Consider the following 279-nt stretch of genomic DNA (forward strand, 5'->3'; position numbering starts at 1 on the left):
GGATCCACAGCACCAACCCTGTCCGCCACATCCCTCAAGTCGGCTTTTCCCGTGAGCCGACCGGCGGGCTGCCTTCAGAGGCTTCCCGGCGCGATACCCCCCCCTCAAGCCTGAGCCTCCAGAGCCGGTTATGAATTCGCCGCCCTTTAGATTATTGCATAGTGCGGATGCCAGCCGTGCATGCTCATTATTTTAATATGAATTCGTTTTATGAGCGCAGCAACACAAATGGAAATGATCACAATTTTCACGGGGAATTATCATGAAAATTAATTAGTG

The 279-nt window shown here is 51.3% G+C and overlaps 1 protein-coding gene across 1 annotated transcript in view; it reads right to left on the reverse strand.

Moving 5' to 3' along the window:
- LOC119582049 (lachesin-like) overlaps window positions 1-279 on the reverse strand; it is a gene marked incomplete in the record, with an annotated part of 127,463 nt that overhangs the window by 8,558 nt on the left and 118,626 nt on the right.

This window comes from Penaeus monodon, chromosome 15, assembly GCF_015228065.2.
Source record: "Penaeus monodon isolate SGIC_2016 chromosome 15, NSTDA_Pmon_1, whole genome shotgun sequence".
NCBI classification, from domain to species: domain Eukaryota; kingdom Metazoa; phylum Arthropoda; class Malacostraca; order Decapoda; family Penaeidae; genus Penaeus; species Penaeus monodon.